General features: G+C 39.6%; 1 pseudogene across 1 annotated transcript; it reads right to left on the bottom strand.

Moving 5' to 3' along the window:
• Positions 1-7,466: 7,466 nt before the first annotated feature.
• On the bottom strand, positions 7,467-7,789 carry LOC306651364 (large ribosomal subunit protein eL34-like; annotated as a pseudogene). The gene has a single exon. The product of its transcript is annotated as a large ribosomal subunit protein eL34-like (transcript).
• Between the last annotated feature and the right edge of the window lie 13,521 nt (positions 7,790-21,310).

Below are 21,310 nucleotides of genomic sequence, written 5' to 3'. Positions count from 1 at the left end.
AAATAAATTCCTGTTGTTTATAAACCACTCTGTCTATGGTATTTTGTTATAGCAGCCTGCACAGACTAAACTGACAACATTGTTCAAATACACTAAAATATTTCATGCATGAATTAGTGTTTTCGCTAACCAACAAAAATGATAAAAGTCAGAGTTCATACTTGGCTTTAAATTTTAAAAACAAACACAAACTCAAAGTGGCAACAGAGAAAGAGAATTGGGAAAAAAGAAAGAATTAGGCCATTTCATGTTCTATTTCTTCTGGTTTGTAATCATTGCTATATTACTGCTTATTTATAATCTACTATTTAATGTCAGGAATGTGTAGTACCACAGTAATTACAGACTCAAACTGAGCCTAAACTAGCTCTAATAATTATTAACCATTACAGAAAATCTGCAAACAAACTTGTATACCTGAATCCCCATGTTTGGGGTGGGGGTAGCTGATAGCATGAGGAGGAATCCTCCAAACTGACTTTCATGTAGACTACGATATCTTTTAAAAGTTAAGTAACAGCATTGTGCTAAGTTGAAGCTTTTACCATACTATTGTTGCAGTTTCTGTTTAGCTCTTAAACATGCATTATGTAATACTGTAGTCATAAGCCACATGTGGCTGCTGAGTACTAGGAATGTAGCTAGTCCAAATTGAAATGTGTTATAAATAGAAAATACACATCACATTTCAAACAAATGCATGAAAAAATTATATCAAATATTTCATTAATATTTTTATATTGATTTCATGTTGAAAAGATAATATTTTGGGTATTTTGAGTTAAATGAAATGTATTATTAAAATGTAATAAAAATATTAAGTTCACCTATTTCTTTTTTCTTCTTAAAATGTGACTACTAGAAAATTTAAAATAACACACATGCTTGCATTGTATTTCCCTTGGACAGTGTTACCCTAGATTAACAAAAGATTTTAGGGGAAAGGAGCATTTCTATCACTGACATTGTTTAGAATTGCCAGTGCAAAGTGAAAATAAAAAGCAGACTGATGAGTTAGTTTTAATATTGTTCTTAAATTCCCTTTAGGTAATGCATCTGCTTATTGCTTTCACTTGAGGCCTGATTTACCCTACTGCCTCTTTTTTGGTATGCCACTGCCTTAGTACATTTTGGGTTGCTGTAACAAAATATCCGAAGCTGGGTGCTTTATAAGGACAAAAGGTTTATTTTGACTCATGATTTTGGAGTTTAAAAAAGTCCAAACTCAGAAAGCTACATCTGGGAAGGGTTCATGGTGTATCATAACATGGTGGATGGCATCACAAGTTAGGAGTACATGCGAGAACAGCAAATTTCACATGTGGAAGAGGCCAAATATGTGTGGTGGACTCATTTTTTAAACAACTCATTCTCATAATAACTAACCCCAAGAGATCTAACCCACTCTGGAGAAACCTAACCCACTTTCACGAGATGGGCATTAATCCCTTTTAAGGGTAGTGCCCCCATGACCTAATGACCTCTCACTAAGCCCCACCTCTTAAAGCCTCCACCACCTGTTAAAAATATTAAATTGGAGACTAATTTTGGGGACAAATCATATCCAAACCATGGCAACCACTAAATCAAACCTGTGTAGCTCACACCACTAAAGTCTTCACCTTATCTATAGATTGAGTTCTTGGCTCTTTTCTCCACTGTCCCCTTAGTTTTTCTTCCATCCTCACTCTATTTCTGGGCTTTGTTAACATTGTTCCTCCTCACCCCAATGTTCTACCCAAAATGTATGAGCATCTGACTCCTCCAGTTCAAGACTCCTGCCTTGAATCTCCCTCTAAGATTCCAGTTCTCAGGAATCTCTTCTCTTCCCACTCTCACTGCCATTTCATTTTTTCTGACTCGTTGGGGCAAGTTTGGTCTGTGCTATTCATGTGACAGGACAAATGATACTTTGTCATTATTGAAAAATGTTTTTAGTATATATGGCTCACCTCTCCAACTAGTTGAGAGGTTCTTAAATTGTGGGATTGTGATTTACATGTCTTTTTCATCTTATGCAGTGCCTAACAGTATTATGACATTTCATTCATTTAATAGAGATTTGTTGAGTGAGAGAACAAATGACCTTACAGCTTAGATTTATTAAGATCAACTCATCTGTGAATGACAGATCACCCAAGATAACACAACTTTGCACAAAACAGAAGTTGATTTTTCTGTCATCTAAATGAATGGATAGAGCTTTCTGGGTCCTCAACTGTGTGAAGTGCCTTGGCTATTTCCAGATCCTGGTCTGCCATTCCTAGGTTATGGTCCTCATCCTTATGGTTTAAGAGAGCAACTTACCCAATAGCATCAGAAAGAGTAAAATATTTAGGAATAAGTTGAACAAAAGAAATATAAAACTTGAACATTGAAAATTACAAAACACCATTGAAAGAAATTAAAAACCTAAATAAATGCAAATACAATCTACATTCATGGATCATAAAATTTAATATTATTATTACTCAGCCATAAAGAAGAATGAAATTATGGCATTTGCCAGTAAGTGGATGGAACTGGGGAATATTGTGCTAAGTGAAATAAACCAGTCCCCCAAAACCAAAGGACAAGTGTTCTCTCTGATATGTGGATGCTAACCCACAACAAGGGTGGGGGGAGGGAAGAATAGAAGTTCACTGGATTAGACAAAGGGGAATGAAGGGAAGGGAGGAGGATGGGAATAGTAAAGACAGTCGAATGAATCAGATATAACTTTCCTATGTTCATATATGAATACACCACCAGCAAAACTCCACATCATGTTCAACCACAAGAATAGGATTCTAATCAGAATGTTATACTCCATGCATGTATAATATGTCAAAATACACTCTACTGTCATGTATATCTAAAAAGAACAAATTTAAAAATTTTTTTAAAGATTTAATATTGTTAGTAACAAAAATGGTATGGTATTGCCACCAAAATAGACATGTAGACCAATGGTACAAAATAGAAGACAGAGACACAAACCCACATAAATATGGTTGACTCATACTAGACAAAGGTGCCAAAAATATATATTGGAGAAAAAGATAGCCTATTCAACAAATGGAGCTGGGAAAACTGGAAATCCATGTGTAACAAAATGAAATTAAACCTCTATGTCTCACCCAGCACAAAAATCAACTCAAAGTGGATCGAAGACTTAGACACTAGAACAGAGACCCTGTGCCTGATAGAAGAAAAAGTAGGCCCAATCTTCATCATGTTGGCTTAGGACCTGACTGTTGCCGCCCGCAGCAACAATCCCGCTGGAAGGAATCGTAGGTGGACTGGGAATGAATTACTTCTATTATCTTTTTAGTGGGCTGCTTTCTTGCTTGTTTGCTTATTCACTAGTTTATAGAGGAAGAGAGGCTTTGCCTAGAGGAAGAGAGGCTTTGCTTAGAGGAAGAGAGGCTTTGCTTAGAGGAAGAGAGACTTTGCTGAATTTTAAAGGTGCTACGCTTTCAAAGAGTCTACGCTTTCAGAGGTGGGTCACTTCTTGGAGGTGTGGGGTGCGGTGTATGGCCTGCAGCCTGTAGCCTGCAGCCTGCGTCCTGCGGCCTGCAACCTGCGACCTAGAGGTGTGGCTTTGGTCCTCCATCCTGCGATCTCCTCCCAGGTGAAGAGCTTAGGATTAAGTAGCACGGTTGAAGCATGCACCACAGTACCAATTAAGAATGAATGAGAAACATCTGTTGACCACTAGCGCAGAGGAGACATTAACCAATAAGGCAAAAGGTCATGAGAGATCACACCGTATTAACACTAATTATTCGCCACCTCTTGGCCCAACACCAGCCAAGATCTTAGAGCTGCTTAAACATGTCTCTACACCTGACTTCCTTAACAAGACTCCTAAAGCACAAGAAGCAAAATTAAGAATCAATAAATGGGATGGATTCAAACTAAAAAACTTCTTCTCAGTGAAGGAAACAATCAATAATGTAAAGAGAGAGCCTACAGAATGGAATAAAAATCTTTACCATAGGCACCTCAGATAGAGCACTAATCTCTAGGATACATAAAGAACTCAAAAAACGTAACACAAAAAAACCTAATAATGCAATCAATAAATGGGCTAAGGAACTGAACAGATACTTTGCAGAAGAAGAAATACAGTTGATCAATAAACATTTGAAAAAATGTTCATCATCTCTTGCAATTAGGGAAATGCAAATCAAAACTGTTCTAAGATTTTATCTCACTCCAATCAGAATGGCAATTATCAAAAACAAGCAATAATGAATGTTGGCAAGGATGTGGGGAAAAGGGTCCACTCATACATTGTTACTGGAACTGCAGATTGGTGCAACCACTTTGGAAAGCAGTATGGAGATTCCTCAGAAAACTTGGAATGGAACTACCATTTGACTCAGTTATCCCACTTCTCAGTTTATACCCAAAGGACTTAAACTTTGCATATTACAGTGACACAGCCATATCAATGTTTATAGCTGCTCAATTCACAAAAGCTAGATTGTGGAACCAACCAAAATGCCCTTCAATAGTTGAATGGATAAAGAAACTGTGGTATATATACACAATAGAATATTATTCAGCCATAAAGAAGAATAAAATTAAGACATTTGCAGGTAAATGGATGGAGTTGAAGACTATCATGCTAAGTAAGTGAAATAAGCCAATCCCAAAGAACCAAAGGCCAAATGTTTTCTCTGATAAGTGGATTCTGATACATAATGGTGGGGGGTGGTGAGGGAAGAATGGAAGAATGTTGGATTGTGTAGAGAGAAATAAGGGGAGGGGAGAGGGGAGAGGAAAGGAAAGATGGTGGAATGAGACAAACATTACCCTATGTATATGTGTGATTACATGAATGATGTGACTCTACTTCATGTACAACCACAGAAATGAAAAGTTGTACTCCATTTGTGTACAATGAATCAAAATGTATTCTGCTGTCATGTATAACTAAATAGAACAAATTTAAAAAAGAAAAGAAAAAAAATAAAAAGATTTAATATTGTTAAGATCACTATATTCTCCCAAGTTATCTACAAATTCAATGCCATTTCAACCAAAACTCCATCTAGTTACTTTGTAGAAATTAACAAGTTGATTCTAAAACTCCAATGGAAATTCAGAGGACATAGAAAAGCCAAGACAATTTTTCTTTAAAGAGTAAAGTTGACAGACTTAAACTTCCCCTGGCTTCTCCTTCTTCTTCCCAAACTAGGGACTGAACCCAGAGTCTTGTACATGCTTGGCATGTGTTCTACAACAGAGCCACCTCCCTAACCCAGCTTCCTGATTTCAATACTTACTACAATTTATAGTAGCTGAGACCATGTAGTATAGCCACAAGGATAGACATATAGACCGATAGAGTAAGAGTCACATTTATGGTCAATAGACTTTTATTTTCTTTTTGTAGTGCTGGGGATGGAACCCAGGGCCTTGTGCATGCCAGGCAAGTGATTTTTGACAAGGGATCTAAGATAATTCAATGGGAAAGAATAGACTTTACAGCAAATGGTGCTCAAACAGTTGGATATTCACATGCAAAAGTATTAAATTGCACCCCTAAAGCTCACCATACAAATTCCAAATGGACCCTACACTAAATGTAATAGTTAAAATTATAAAATTCTTTCTTTGGAATTGGTAAACAATATTCTGGAGCTGTTACAGTCCTGGGATCGAACACCCAATCATTGACCCAAGTAACTGCATCTTGCTTGTTCTTCCTCTGACTTGTTCTTTCTCTGTCAGCCTAAAGATCCTGAGAATGATCAGACCACCATAAAACATCTTGTGATCATTATACTGATGTCATCGTCACATACCTTCCCATGTCCACCCCTCACAATATTTCCATTAAAAGAAGAATCCAAGAACCCCAAAAGACAGGAAGACTAGTGGAGAATTAGGACTTTCACCATTTTTCCATAGTAAGAAGGCACTACTTTCAATTCCTTCAGTGTTAATAGAAGCTGAAGGAAAAATCTAGATTTCTACATCACCCTGGTAAGAAGGAGGTTGTGACCATATTTTCCTGAAAGCATAGTGTCAGAAGAGGACTATCAAAATAGAAGAATTAAATTAAATTCAGGGGCTGGGTATATAGCTCAGTTGGTAGAGTGCTTGCCTTATATGCACAAGGACCTGGGTTCAATTCCCAGCACCAAAAAAAAAAAAGTCCTCAATAAATTAAATTCAGAATGTTATGATATTAAATATATCATGTATCCTGGATATTGTATCCAGGATACAATCTAAAATCATTCATCATACCAAGTATCAAGGAAATCTCAACTTGCTTTTAAAAAAGACAATTAACAGAAGCCAGCAATGAGATATTGTCAGCAATGAGATATTAGAATTATCTGACAAGGATTTCAAAGCAACAGTCATAAAAATTCTTTGAGGAACAGTTATAAACACAATTAAAACAAGTTAAAAAATAGAAAGTATAAGAAAAGAAATAAAAAATTCCAATAAAGAAACAAAAGATTAAAAAATGGAATCTTTAGAACTGAAAAATAAAATAATCCAAATTTTAAAACTCGACTGATTGAAAATCAGCATGGAAAAGAGAGAGGAGGAAATCAGTGAAATTGAAGACAGAACAATAGAAACTACCCAACCTTAACAACAGGAATTGAGGGAACACTGAAAAAAATAAATCTACAGAGCCTCAGGAATCTGTGGAACTATATTGTGTAAGACCCTGGCTTAATCCCTAACACCAGAAAAATAAAATGTAACAAAATAAGTTTTCAAAAATCTCCATGTCTTGGAGTCATGAGAAAAAGAGATAAAGGATGTGGAGTTGAAAAAGTATTTGAAAAAATAATGGCTGAAAGCTTTCCAATTTTGGCAAAAAACAAACTCACAGATTCAAGAAACTAAGGGAACCTCAAACAAGCTAAATTCAAAAATCCGTACCATGTCATATGACAAATTTCAAAAAACAAACCTGAAGTTTTCTTTTCTGTACTAGGGATAGAACCCAGGCCCTCACACCTGCTAGGCAAGTGCTCCGCTGCTGAGCTACATCCCCAGCCCTTTATATGTTTTTATTTTGAGACAGGGTCTTGCTAAGTCACCCAGGTGTCCTCAAAATTCTGATCTGCCTGCCTCAGCCTCCTGAGCAACTGGAATTAAAGGCATGCCACCTCAACTGGCTAAAGAAAAAGTTTTAAAGTCAACAAAAGAGAAATGACACCTTACCTATCGGAAAAACAATTCAAATGGCCATGGGTTTCTCCTTAGAAACCATGTAGGTCATAAGAAAGTGACAGAATATTTTTTAAGTGTTGAAAAAAAAAATTAATAACTCAGAATTCTATATTTTATGAAAATACTCTTCAGGAAAGAAGGCAATATCAAGACATTATCAGATAAAGGAAATTTAACAGAATTTATCGCCAGCAGACCTACCCTCAAAGAACAGCTAAAGGAATTTTTTTTTTAATCCTTTTGACTTTATTATTCAAAAAAGATTCATTTTTTTATTTGGCTTTCTGACTCTGTGCTTATGCCTTCAACACTTTCACAATGATTTTCTGTTCCTCAATAAGGAAAGCATGCATGGAGCAACCACAGGCCCTGCTGACATGTTTTTTTGTTTTAGACAATCCCACAAGGATGTTAGGTCTCAGAGCACGAATCCCTCGAAGTCTGCCTGGGCACACAACACACGCAGATTTTGGTGCTTTTCAAACCTTTTTTGTATAAAGATAAACAATTCTATTACCAGGGGTTCGAGACAGCCTAGTTTGTTAGAGCCTGTATCGTAGGAAAGTCTAAGACAGTATGTCAAATGCTGGACCATTCTGGGTGCCTCTAGACATTGTCCTTGGAAAAGCAGGAAATTCTTTAAAAATAACAGCAATGAGAAAAGAATGGATCTAAGAACAACAGTAAGGAATACAAAATAAGGGAGAGAGTAATAATGATATGAGTAAATATGACAGATGTTCCCTCTTCTCTTGAGTTTATTTTTGATTTCATAGTACTGGGGATGGAACCCAGGGCCTCATGCCTACTAGACAAATACTCTATCACTGAACTGCAATCCCAGCCCTTTCTCAAACTTTTCTTTTGAGACAGGATCTTGCTTATCAGCCCAGACTGGCCTTGAACTTGCAATCCTCCTGCCTCAACCTCCTGTGTATGTGGGATTACAGGCATGTGCCAGCATGCCTGGACCTTTTTGACTTTTTTTTTAATACTGGGGAATGAACCCAGAGTCACTTTTCCACTGAGCTACATTTCCAGCCCTTTTTATTTTTTATCTTGAGACAGGGTCTCACTAAGTTGTTTAGGGTCTTGCTAAGTTGCTGAGTCTGGCCTCGAACTTGTGATCCTCCTGCCTCAACCTTCCAAATTGCTGGGATTAGAGGTGTGCCCCACCACTTCCAACCCTTCTGACTTTTGAAGCAAAAAAGATAACATCATGTAATGTGGGCCTCCGTGTATGTAGAGGAAATATATAGGACAATTATAAGTAAGGGACGGGGAAAGATTTATAGGGAAGTAAGATTGCTATACGTCATTTAAACTGATAAAATGCAGACACTAGTAGGCTGTGATAACTTACGATGTACAGTGTAAAATCTAGGGTAATCACAAAGAAACTGTACACTTACAATACTGCAGAACCTGCAGGCAAGGGTTAGAGATGCTACTGTTGTCTGCTGGGTAGAGGCCAGGGATGCTGCTAAACATTCTAAGATACATGGGACAGTCCTCTACAACAAAGATTTATGTCAATAGTGCTGAGGCTGAGAAACTCTGGCCTATACCCTGACCAATGCAGGATATTGGGGGTGGGGTTCTTTGGGAGGAGGGGCTGGGGATTGAATCCAGTGGCTCAACCACTGAGCCACTGAGGCACATCCCCAGCACTTTTTATTTATTTATTTTTATTTAGAGATAGGATCTCACTAAGTTGCCCAGGGCTTTAAAAAGTTGCTGAGACTGGCCTCAAACTTGCAATCCTGTCTCAGCCTCCTGTGCCACCACACCTGGCTTGATCTGACATTTTAAAGACACTGTTCTTCCAGGCTGGGTGAGGCTGATCCTAGGAAGGGGAGCTGGGCCCTGAGAAGGTGGAACAACATGCTTTATGCTTGTTCTGGATGGCTTTGGCTTTGGCTCCACACAAGGAAGCATTAACATTGGCTAGTGCTCCCAATTCAGCATTCCCATAGGCCTCTGGGTGTCCCTTGCTCTGTACCAGATAACACCAACTGCTATTGGCACATTTGTGGTCGCAAACTTGTGATCCTCCTGCCCCAGCCTCCTGAGTCCCTGGGATGATAAGTGTGTGCCATTGTGCCCACCATCATTCTTTTTCATAATATTCTTTTTCTTTTTTTTCCATTTATATTTTCCCCTTACACCCTATCTATATAGCTAGGCTTCCCTTCACTCTCAGAAGGTTCCCTGAAATGAATTCATTACTGTGCAAAAGACAGGACCGCATGCTGTACACATGAAAACTAATTAGAAAGGCAACACAGTGATAGAGAAAGAAGTTATTATAATAATGAGTTAGTCGAGTGAAAAATGGGGGCTGTTATGGTTTGAATCTGGATTGTACCCCCAAAGTCTCTTCTATAAAGACTTGGTCCCCAATGCAGCAATATCCAGAGGTGAGACTTTGAGGAAATTATTGAATCATGAGGGATCTAACCTCATCAGTGGATTAATCCACTTGATGGATTAATCATTTAAATATGTTATTGGGAAGTGGGATATAGTTGGAGGAAATGCGTCACTGGGGGCATTTCCTAGAAGGAGTTTTCTTGTCTCTGGCCCCTTCTTCTGTCCCTCTTTCTCTGCTTGGCTGGCTGTCAACTGCCATGAGCTGAGCAGCTTTCCTCCTCCACACCCTTCTGCTATGATGTTCTGCTTCACCTCAGACCCAGAGCAAAGGGAGTCAGCCTGCCATGGACTGAAACCTCTGAAACCATCAACCAAAATAAACTTTTCCTTCTTTAAGTTGTTTCTATCAGGTATTTTGGTCACAGCAAAGAAAAGTTGGCTAACATGGGGGCTATCATCCTAAGAACTAACTTACCTAACAACCACAACAGAGTGCTAATATAGGACATTTAAGGAAGTGTGTTTTTAGCCACAGAGGGGTGGACACTAAAGTAATCTTTAGTCCTGCAGTAGTCCATTTCTTTGATGCATATTCTGATATCATCTAAAGGTCACCAGATGTTCTAGGTTCTGTAAATCTAATCTAAAGTTCACTGATTAGGAAGTCTTATGATTGATATTTCTCCTGTTCCTTTTTCTTGGAATGGTTGACCCTATCAGTTAATAACTTCGTCATTTAGATGTAGCTTCCCTTTAGAATTTAGAATGCAGAGCCAAAGTAAACAAAGCAAGTTTGCAAAGGACAATTTGCAAAGGACAAGTTAACCCATCAGGTGGCTTCAATTTAACCCATCAGGTGTTTCAAAGAAACACATTAAACAGGAAGAAATACACAAATATACTGCATGCACAGAGGCAATCACAGAGTGTAATTACCTACCTGCCCAACAAGACTCAGACACTTGTATAACTCTGTTCTATAGGGAGGGTGAGAATGAAGAATGTAGACAATTTTGAGGAGTTATAAGTGATTATTGAGGCATAAAATTTCTGGTCCCGGGGACAGAAATTTGCTTGTGAAAAGATTCTTTAGTGGCATGCCTGCAATCTCAGTGACTCGGGAGGCTAAGGCTGGAGATTCAGAAGTTCGAGGCCAGCCTGGGCATTAGTGAGACCATGTCTCAAAATAAGAAATAAAAGGGGCTGGGTATGCAGCTCAGCACCCCCAGGTTCAATCCCCAAAGGGACAGACATTACTTTGTAATAAAGTCCATCCAGGTGTGGTTACATTCTTCAGTCTTCTTTTCTACCATGAATAATGAGATTTGGGGTGGAAATAAAAGGCAGTGTGTTCCCTTTGGAGGGTAATCTTAATGTAAGTAAGGAAATTCCAGAGATAGCCCCTCCCTGTGCTTGGGGAAGAAAAGGAAGACAAGGTTACAGGGACCTTCAATCTGAGGCAACTTCTAAGGTCTCTTGGCATATCACACCTCCCGACTTTGGGGTACCATTTTCTGACATCCACCACCACCTTGTCATTTTTTTAATCTTGCCTATCTGTTGGTTTGAACAATAGTTTATTTCATACCTCTTCAGGAGAACAGGGTTGTTTCCTTCTTACTTTAGGTATCATTTAAATTTATTATAATGAATACATATTATTGTTGAAATTCATGTGAAGACATTAAAGATTTTTAAAATATCATAGATACATTAAAAAAGAATTCTAAAACATATTCAGGTAACCCACAGAAATACAGGTAAAGGACCAGTAGCTTGGATGACTGAGAAAGGAGGATTGCAAATTCAAAACCAGCTTCAGCAACTTAGTGAGGCACTAAACAGCTCAGCGAGACTCCATCTCTAAATAAAATATAAAAAGGTCTGGGGTTGTAGCTCAGTGGTAGAGCACTTGCCTAGCATGTATGAGGCACTGGGTTCAATCCTTAGCACCATATAAAAAAATAAATGAAATAAAGGAATTGTGTCCATCTACAACTAAAAATATTTTTAAAAGGGCTGGGAATGTGGCTCAGTGGTTAAGTGCCCCTGGGTTCAATCCCAGGTACAAAAATAAATAAATAAATAAATACAGGTAAAGAAAGCAGAAATGGACAACAAACAAACAAAAACTCCTCAGGAAACAAATAAGAGTACTGAAGAAAACAAAAATTAAAATAAAAAACTCAAGTCTTCATATCATTACTTACATTAAATGCAGATAGTCTGATTATACCTATTGGAAGACAGAGATGGGCAGAGTAGATTAAAACAGGTGACCCAACTATGAACCCAAATGCAACATAGGTAGGTCGAAAATAAAAGAATGAAAAATATATGCCATGTAAACATTAATCAAAAGAAAGCAGGATTAGCTATATTCATATTAGATAAAGCGATCTTTAGAGCAAGGAAATTACTGTGGGCAGAGAGAAATTTTACAAATCATAAAAAGATCAATCTACCAGGAAGATATAGCAATTCTAAATATGTATGTGCAAACCAACAGAGCTACAAAACACACGAAGCAAAAATTAATACATCCGAAAGAAGAAATAGAAAAATCCACAATTACAGTTGGAGACTTAACATTCTTTTATAAACAACTGATAAAACTTCTAGGCAGGTAATCACCAGGGATATACACATCATCCACCACCAGGATCTAATCAACATTTATAGAACATTCCACCCAATAACAGCAGAATACACTTTCTTTTAAAGTGTCCATGGAACATAGAACAACATAGTCCATATCCTGGACCATAAAATAAATCTTAACAAATTTAAAAGGATTAAAATCACGGAGTGTGTGTTCTGTGACCACAAAGGAATCAAACCAGAAACCAATAAGAGAAAGATAAAAGGAAAATATCCAGGCACCTAAAAGTGAAAGAGTATACTTCTACATTACACACAGGTCAAAGAGAAAGTCTCAAAGGAAGTAAAAGAAAGCATTTAATTGGATGAAAATAAAAATATAGCACATCAAAATATGTGAGATGTCACTAAACCAGTGCTAAGAAGGAAATTTTTACATCACAGGGAAATATTTACATCATAAAGAGGAAATAGTCAAGCTCAGTCTGTAGTGCATGGCTGTAATCCTTGCTACTAGGGAGGCTGAGGCAGGAGGATCACAAGTTTGAGGCCGACCTCAGTAACTTAGTGAGACCCTGCCTCAAGATAAAAAATAAAAAGGGCTGGGGATGTAGCTCAATGGTAGAGTGCCCCTGGTTCAATCCCCAGTACAAAAAGCAAAACCAAAACCAAACAAACAAACAAAAAAACCACTGTTCCAAAAAATGTCTAGTGTTATTCTGAAACCTACTTCTAAGTGTTTGTTTTTAGCCAGGCACGGTGGCACATGCCTGTAATCCCAGAAACTCAGAAGACTGAGACAGAAGGATCACAAGTTCTAGGCTAGGCTAGGCAACTTAGAAAGATCCTGTCTCAAAATAAAAAATCGAAAGGGTTGGGGATGCGGCTCAGTGGTTAAGTGCCCCTGGGTTCAATCCTCAGGGCTGCAAAAATTTAAAAAAGGAAAAGTCTCAAATCATCCTGATCTCCTTTAAACACTACAGAAGGGCTAGGGTGTGGCCCCATGGTAGAGCCTTGTGTAACACATGGATGTCCCTGGGTTCAATTCCCAGTACTTCAAAAATCAAAACAAACAAATGAACAAAACTGTAGAAAGAAGCCTGGTGCTATAGCAAGTGAGCATGCCTATGGTCCCATGACCTGGGAGGCTGAGGTAGTAGGAGCTTGAGTTCAAGGCCAGCATGGATGGACAACATAGGGAGACTCTTACTTTTATTTAAAAGCAAATATGTTGGGCGCAGTGGTGCAAGCCTATAATCCCAGCTACTCAGGACACTGAGGCAGGAGGATTGCAAGTTTGAGGCCAGCCTCACCAATTAGTGAGACCCTGTATCAAAAGAAAAAAGAAACAAAGGACTGGTGGTGTTCTAAGGGGTAGAGCACCCCTGGGTTCAGTCCCTAGTACCACCAAACAAAAAAAAAAGCCTACAAAAAGAACAAAATAAACAATAGCAACAAAAGCAGATGAAGAGACAATAAAAATAGAAGCAGAAATCAAATCAAGGAAATTGAAAGCAGAAAAATAATAGAAATCAATAAGCAGGGAGCTGATACTTTGAAAAGAGCAATGAGACTGACAAGCCCCTAATAAGACGAATGAACAACAAAAGAGAAAAAGAAAAGGCACAAATTACTTATAGCAGAAATTAAATACTATATCATCAAAGATTGTGTAAACTTTAAAAGGATCATAAGGGAATACTGTGAACAACTGTACACACATAAATTTGATAACTTAGATGAAGTGGACTAGTTCCTTAAAAAGCATAAACTTTGACCAGGCACAGTGGTGCTAGACTGTAGTCCCAGTGACTTGGGAGGCTGAGAAAGAAGGATCACAAGTTTGAGGTCAGCTTCAGCAATTTAGTGAGACTCCAAGCAACCCAGTGAGACCCTGTCTCAAAATAAAAAATAAAAAGGGCTGGGGATGTGACTCAGTGGTAAAACACCCCCGGGTTCAATCCCTGGTACTAAGAAATGAAAAAAAAAAAAAAAAATTTCTGCAACTTACCCAATATGAAATAGATAATTTGGGTAACTCTATAACTATCACAGAAATTAAGTCTGTAACTTTAAAACTCCCAAGAAAGTAATCCCCAGGCCCCATATGAATTCTACCAAATGTGAATTCTAGGTGAATTTTATCAAACATCTAAAAATGAATGAATGTCAAATCCATTCCAAAGAAGAGAAGAGGAGGGAACATTTCCCACTGTTGGATTAAACACTAATCCATGCCCAGGAAAGCTCGCGGTAAGAGAAGGGCTCTAAAGAATGTGATAACAAAGGAAATGGAGAGGGGAGCCGGCCACTTCCCTTTTCTCCTATCTTTAGGAGAGGATCTAAGCCGAGTGGCCCTGCTTGTAAAGCAAAGGAATGTACTCATAAAACATCTGAAGAAGTCCCCCCGCGCAGTGGGCATGCAACCTGTGCTACGTATTCCCTGGCTTGTAGGCACGTGCAGCCCTCGCTGTTTCCTGCCCACCGCCACTGAGGAGTAAGCAGTAAAATGTCCAAAACCTCTCTGTTGAGTCCTCCAGGTTCTTCCTTTGGAACTGGTAAACAGTATACTAGGGTATTTCCAGCCCTGGGGTGGAACACCAAATAATTTTATGAGGACAATATCACTAGAAAAAAAGAAGGAATCAAAACCAGAACAAAGAAAATCACAGACTAATAACTCTCATGACTTACAGGCACAAAAGTACTTAGTAAAATATTAGCAATTAGAATTGAGTAACATATAAAAAGAATTATACACCATGAACAAAAGGGATTTATTGCACAGATGCAAGACTGGGTTGATACTTAAAAATCACCCATGTAAACTACCACATTAAGAGGCTAGATAAGAAAAAATAATATGATCATATTAATTGAGGTAGAAAGAGTATTTTTTCTTTTCTCTCTCTCTTTTTTTTTTTTTCTTTTCTTTTTTTCTTTTTGATACCAGGCATCGAACACAGGGGCACTTAACCACTGAACCACATTCCCAAGTCCTTTTTTATTTATTTATTTATTTTTTTACTTAAGTTGCTTAGGACTTTGCTAAGTTGCTGAGGCTAGCCTTAATCTTGCAATCCTCCTGCCTCAGCCTCCGCAATTGCTGAGACTACAGGTATGCACCACCACACCCAGCCAGAAAGTGATGAAATTTAGCACTTAAAGAGGATTTGATTTGAATGTTGGACTAAGGAGCTTCTAAAGTCTGTCCAAAAAAGCAAAGGAAAAAAAAAAAGGCAAAAACTGGAAAAAAAAAAAAAAAAAAAAAAAAAAAAAAACTTCTTAGAACTCTAGAAACTAAATTGAAAGCTTTTAATTATTGGGGAAGTGCTTAATCAAGAAAAATAAGCAGAGGGTCAAACAGGAACAGCCAAGAGAACAGCCAAGATTGCAAGTTTGTCTTACAGTCTCAGAGTGCCCCTATAGCTGTCCACTGGATGAGTGGTAACATGCAAACAAAAGGGAAAGGACATGATAAGAGGAGGTGAGGGAATCCTGCAGAATGTGTGGCTTCAAAGATGATCCCCTCCAGGGTGTCCCCTAGCAGGAAGGTAGGGTGTGATGGAGGCCCAAATTGAGCTAGGAAGAAATGAGCAGAGTCCAAGTGTGAGACAGAGACAGAAAGCTGAGACCCATGTGTAAGATATAAAGCCACCTTTCTCTCCCGTGACAGGAATTTCCCACCTCCCAATGACCTGTCAATCTGCATTTCCCCGCCTCTCCGGTTACAGGAATTTCCCGTCCTCCCCACCACCTGTCAATCTGCGTTAGCCCGCCTCTCACCGTTACAGGAATTTCCGGCTTTCGTTGCTTCCTGCCTCCAGCATTACGTCCTAATATGTCATTGGTCCGTCAGTCAGTCTGTAAGAATTCTCCTGTGCGATTGGTTCCTCTCAGCCCGGGAAATTCCTATGTCTGAGATGAACCCTGCGCCATCTTTCTTCTTGCCTTTTCCCTTTCCCCGTGCAGACGTGAATTCGTCTGCGCAAATAAAGGGTTCCTTGTATGAGACCTGTATCTGTGGAGCAATTTTTGGGAGCTAGTGACGAACCATAACTGCACCTCTTTTTCACAACCTAACACCATGTGTGCCTGCCTTTGGTAACTCCACTGATGGACAATGCACCATTTGGGACAGGCCATGTGGAAGATCCCAATCGCGACTTTGCTGCAATTCCGGAAATGATGTGGTCATAGGGAATCTCCAGTGTCCTGCCCCTGCTTGCTCCAGTTTTTGTGGCTGCCATGTGCCACTAGAGGTAGTCCTTATATCATCCTAATTTGTATTCATAAACTGTGCTCCTTTTCCAGGGATTGTCACCACACACAACAGTTGGATACATTGGAAACCAATGCCTCTGGGGTTTAAAAGTGTCTCATGAGAGCGCAGCCCATCCCTGACCAGGCCACTGTCAATATCCGTTAGTTGAAGAAAAAGCAGTTCCCAAGTGCCACCCAAACCTATCTCTCTTAGCTGTCTCTGTCCTGACCTTGAGCAGAAAGCGTTCCCTCCTCAGGGCACTCTAAGGAGGATAGATGCCAGTGTTTACAGAACTTCAGGGTTTTCATCTGCACAGATTACCTTCTGGGTGGGCAGTTCCTTTGCATGTTTTAGGAAAGGTTTATTGGTTAGAGTCTTAGGTCAGGTCTTTGACTTTGGTCTTATTTTAAAGGTTGCTTGGAGACTCAAGGGGATCAGCCTCACACGGGAAAGGGATGGGAAGTGGATGGGGCGTTTCTGATGTACTCTTCTGTGAAGGCTTTTGTTTTATTTTGATTTTGATTTTGTGTTACGTTCTTCTCCCTTCACAGACCAAAGTAGTGTGTCTGGGGTCCACTGTGTGGACATCACCCAAGCATGGTGCTTACAGGAGGAATTTAGGGTTGGATAAGCCCCAGGTCCCAGACATAGCAAAGAGGAAACTGCTCCTTTGGTTCCTGCCCAACTTTGGGGGGGGGGGGGCGCAAAATCTTCTGTAGGAAGGAGGAGGGTGTTGCTGAAGAGGCAGACTTTTGGAGAGAGGGCAGCTTCCAGGTTGCTGAGTAAACACCACTGTGCACATGCACATTCTCCCACTTGGGCAGGGCTGAAAGCCTTACACAGGAGCGGTAGAGAAGCAGCCATGGTCCCCACTATGGACTGCGGGGACCCCAGATGGGCCCCTTTGGGTCATGCTGAAGCAGATACCTCCAGCCACCCGTTTTGACCTGATGGCAATGCTACAGGTGGCCAAGAAGATGGAGGATCCCTGTGTCAGGAGTTAGACTGGTCTTACTGAGGGGTGGTACCCCAGTGAAGAAAGAAGAGAGAATGAAGTTCCATGCAGGTCCTCTGTCAACTTGAGGTAGTGTTTTTCAATTGTTGATATTTCAGAAGGGACTCTTCAAAAGCTCAGCCACCCTCCCTAAGGAGTTACTCTTCCCTGGGAGTGAATTTCCACATGTGCCTTTAATTTGGGACAGACCAGACCCCGCTGCCAGAATCACTGGACTAAGAGCTGCTGTTTTCTGCAGAGGAAAGGCCCTCCCTCATCTCAACTCCTCACCAGGCAGATCACTCATGACCCAGGAACCCAGCAACTCAGTGCCTTCAAGACCCCTCCATCCACTCCCTCCCAGATCCCAGATATCTTGCCTGAGGAACCCCAAGCCCTTGCCCCTCACTGTACACCAATGGCAACTTCAGCAAACTGCTTGTGGTCTTTGTTGAGGGCTACAGTGAGATTGTTTCCTTTGCTTTTGTGACTTTGTTTTAAACTGAAACTATTACTTTCTTTTGCTGAACAGTATCAATAGAACAGGACATTGAGCTAATCTGCTAGATTGCAATATCAATGGTAGTAGTGAAGCCAGAATTGGGGACAGGCAGTTAGTGTAGAAATAGGGGATCTGGTCAGATCGAGGAAATGGAGGCCATAAAAGCCATCTGCCTCTGGAAGTTGGAGACTGCCCTGGGAGAATGGGATGTCAAGGACCTGCAGAGCCCATTGATAACCAAATTTACCTGCCCTTGTCAGGGACTACAGGCAGGAAGATGCTGATGAATGCCCCCTGGGCCCTTACCTGCCTGAATCACCTTGGCCCTTCCCCTGCCCCATCCACTTTCACTTCTTACAGTTCACCTGCAAAACCAGGCCTAATCCCGTAGGCAGGAAGGAAAGAGATAAGAGGGAGAGAATGGGAGAATAAAACCCATAAAAAGGACAAGATTTGCTCATCCCATGGATTCCACCTTTGGGTCCCCTTCTTCCACCCGGGAGAAGTCTGCTTTTACTTTTCTTTAATAAAGCTGCATTTCCACTCTACATTTGCCTCGGTCACTCTACATTTGCCTCGGCGTGCTTCTCTGGCGTTATACTTCAACACCTGAGGAAGCAGGACTTATCACCGGTAAAGAGCGGTATCAGTAGTTTAGTGTCTTCATATTAATGTTATTTGTCCTGATCTGAGCAATAATAATAAGGGAATGGTTTATTGTTTTTTAATTAATCCACATTAACTAAAGTAGAATGGAAAAGAATCAAGAATACAAAGTAAATCACTTAAAGATGCAGTATATACTTTTCTCATTTTTAAACAGCACATATTTATTAAAAGGAAAAATGTCATTAAAAAAGGAAGAGAAAACAGCTGCGAATGTAGCTCAGTAGTAAGGTCCTTGCCAAGCATGTGCGAGGCCCCGGGTTTAATTCATACCACCACACAACTAAGTTGAAACAAGAAAACAAAAAAATCCAGTTTATACATTAATGTTCATAGCAGCATTATTCCTAATAGCCAAAAGTTGAAACAACTCAAATATCCATCAACTGATGAATGGATAAACAAACTTTGATGGAGTCATACCAAGGAATATTATCAGCCATGAAAAGAAATTAAGTACTAACACATGCTACAATATGGACAAAGTTGAAAACATTGCTAAGTGAAGGAAGCTGGACAAAAAAGTCACATATCATATGATTCTATTATATAAAATATTCCTAATAGATAACTTCATAGAGACAGCAGATTAGCAATCACCAGGGATAGTAGGGAATCACTGCTTAATGGGTCTGGGTTTCTTTTTGAGGTATTAAAATTGTTCTGGGGCGAGATGTGATGGTGTATGCCTGTAATCCCAGTGACTCAGGAGGCTCAGGCAGGAGGATTGCAGGCTTGAGGTCAGCCTCAGCTACTTAGGGAGACCCTGTCTCAAAGTAAAAAATAAAACGACTGGGGATGTAGCTTGGTGGTAGAGGGCTTGCCTAGTATGAGTAAGTCCCTGGGTTCAAGCCCAGCACAACACATACACAAAGAGTGTTCTGGAATGGGATGGTGATGATAGTTATACAACATTGTGAATATACTAAAAACCACTGATTTTTGCACTTCAAAATGGTTAGAATAATGAAATAAAATGATGAAAATTTTTGTATGTGAATTTTATCTCATAAGAATTAGACAAAAAGATTCAATACCTATTCATGATAAAAATGCTCAGAGAACCAGGAATAATAACTTGATAAAGAATGATAGATGTATTCCTACAATATGTATAATCAGAACAATGAAAGATTACACTCTATTTATGTATGATCTATCAAAATGTATAAATGCATTCTACTGTTATGTATAACTAATTAGAACAAAAATTTAAAAATTAAATAAAAATTTTTTTTTTTTTTTTTTTTTTTTTAAGAATGCCTTCAAAAACCCTATAGCTGACACCATACACAATGGTCAAGAACTGAGTGCTTTCTTCTTTTATTGAGGGGGGGCGGCATTACTGGGGATTGATCCCAGGGCCTTTTGCATGCAGGTGAGCACTCTACCACTGAGCTACATCCCCAGCCCTGAATGCTTTCTTCTTAAGATCCAAAGCAAGGCAAGCCTCCAGGCAGACTAAGGATCTTGTCCCAGGCCCCACCCCACCTCAATTAGCATAGCTGACTTGCGCTTAAAGACCTCCCTTTCATCCTGCCTCATTGCTGTTATCAGAGTAGCTGACTTCCCCCAAGTATAAACAGCAAGATCCTGTTTTTCAAAAATATTGCTCAACCATTCCGAGAAGCATGCGCAGAGCTTTGGCACATGTGCAATAAGCGCAAGGCACAGGAAACTGTCAATCATCCCTCATTTAGCATAAACCACTCCTAGCAGAAAGCCCACCAAAGGCGAACAAAGAACTCAGAAGCACATATAAGCCCCAACCCCCTACTGAGTCCATGGGCAGATGCCTTTATTCTGTCCCTGTTGCACTATTGGAGGGTATCTTCCTCCAATGAACTCTCTCAACTGCTTCTCTTTGTCTCGGTGAACTCTTCTCACTTCCAGGACATTGGCCATCACCCAGGTCCCCAAGAAATGTGTCAGCTCTCATCATTCTTACTCAGTGTAATACTGGAATCCTAAAAAATGTAATAAGACAATAAAAACCATACATCTCAGGAGGGAAGAAATAAAAGCATCCTTATTTTTAGGTGACATAATTCTCTACACAGAAAAATCTGAGAAATCTAGTCAGACACAGTGGTGCACACCTTAATCCTAGTTACTCAGGAGTCTGAGGCAGAAGGATCACAAGCTTGAGGTCAACTAAGTGGAACTCAGCCTCAGCAACTAAGTGGAATCCTGTCTCCAAAAACATAAAGAACTGGGGATGCAGTTGTGGCTCAGTGGTAGAGTTCTCCTGGTTAAATCCCCAGTAACCACCCCTTCCCCCAAAAAAAGGAGACAGAGAAAGAAAATTCCAGAAACCTACATAAAAGCCCCTTGAAGTAATAAGTGAGTGAGAGTAAAACACTGGAAACAACCCAATTGTCCTTTAACAGATAAATGGTAAAACAAACTGTTATACATCTACAACATGCAACACTTCTTAGCAATAAAAAGGAACAAACTTGATACAGCAATTTGGATGGGTCTCAAAGGTATTATGGCAAACGAAAGGAGTCAATCTCAAGGGTAACATACTGAATGATTCCACTTAAATAACATTCTCAAACTGGTAAAACTAGGAAGATGGCGAACAGGTTGGTAGTTAACAGGAGATAGAGATAGTGGGTGGGAGGGGACTGGGTGTGGCTATAACGAATTAGCAGGGGGGAGATGTTGGTAGTGATGGAATCATTCTGTATCTTGATTTTGATGGCAGTTA

This window comes from Sciurus vulgaris, assembly GCF_902686455.1.
Source record: "Sciurus vulgaris genome assembly, chromosome: X".
NCBI lineage: Eukaryota > Metazoa > Chordata > Mammalia > Rodentia > Sciuridae > Sciurus > Sciurus vulgaris.
The sequence above is the reverse complement of the archived record's forward strand: the minus strand, read 5'-3'. Positions and strand labels throughout refer to the sequence as shown.